General features: G+C 55.0%; 1 non-coding gene across 1 annotated transcript; it reads left to right on the top strand.

Moving 5' to 3' along the window:
• Positions 1–586: 586 nt before the first annotated feature.
• Positions 587–659, top strand: TRNAG-UCC (transfer RNA glycine (anticodon UCC)). Its single transcript has one exon. It is a non-coding gene; the product is annotated as a tRNA-Gly (tRNA).
• Positions 660–1,086: the final 427 nt, after the last annotated feature.

Below are 1,086 nucleotides of genomic sequence, written 5' to 3'. Positions count from 1 at the left end.
GGACAGGAGAGAATGGGGCAGCAGAGGATGAGATGGTTAGATAACATCACTGACTCAATGGACATGAGTTTGAGTAAACTCTGAGAGATAGTGAAGGACAGGGAAGCCTGGCATGCTACAGTCCATGGGGTCGCAGAGTCGGACACAACAGCTGAAGAGCAAAGAACAATTTAGGGATAAAATTTTGAACAAGAGTCCTGCTGGCTGGGATGGGATGGATGCGGGCAGGAGCGGGGCGGGGCTTGGGGAAGGGTTCTGACCTGGGTTTGAGAGGGTGGCAGAGATGCTGGTGACAGAGAAGAGGAAGGACCTGTGGGGCCTTCACTTCATTTCCCTTGGGTCCTACTCACCTGCCCCTCATGTTCCTCCTTCCACCCAGGAACACTTACCTGGCTCCCAGGTGTGAACTCCTCATTTGCCTGGCCTCCTCTCTGGACAATCCTCCATCGCCCACTGCCTTATCCTGTCCTCACAGCACTTCCTGGGGATGCGGAGGAGGTGTGAGGGGTGCTTCTCTAAGAGCCTTCCTGCCTCATCTGGGTCTCCAGTGAGAGCCAGTGATCAATTTCAGGCTGAGTGAGGGGCTTCCCTGGTGGTCCAGTGGTTAGGACTCTGCACTTCCACTGCTGAGGGCGTGGGTTCAATCCCTGGTCAGGGAGCTAAGATCCCACAAGCGGCGTAATGTAGCACCCCCTCCCCCAAAAAAGGAATTTTAGGCCAAGTGAGGGGGGCCCATACCTGTCCACAGGTTTTCATAACCCGGGCAGCACTGGACTGTTCTCTGTGGTCAGGGCTGTGCTGGGTACTGTATCAGCCCTGGTCTCTACCCACTCGATGCAATAAAACCCCACACCCCTATTTGTGAAGGTCAAAGATGTCTTTAGAAATGGCCTAAGGTCCTAGATGTCTGCAGTGGAGATTACTGCCTATGTTGTGAGCATGCTCAGTCACCCAGTTGTGTCTGACTTCCCTGAGCCCCACCTGCCCCTTCAAACACCTGCAACGGCCTCCCTCCCCCAGAGTATCCATCCTCCCCTGACCCCACCCACCCACTCACTCACCTGAAATCTGACTGACACCCCTCAC

This window comes from Muntiacus reevesi, chromosome 1 (assembly GCF_963930625.1).
Source record: "Muntiacus reevesi chromosome 1, mMunRee1.1, whole genome shotgun sequence".
In the NCBI taxonomy this organism is placed as follows: domain Eukaryota; kingdom Metazoa; phylum Chordata; class Mammalia; order Artiodactyla; family Cervidae; genus Muntiacus; species Muntiacus reevesi.
The sequence above is the reverse complement of the archived record's forward strand: the minus strand, read 5'-3'. Positions and strand labels throughout refer to the sequence as shown.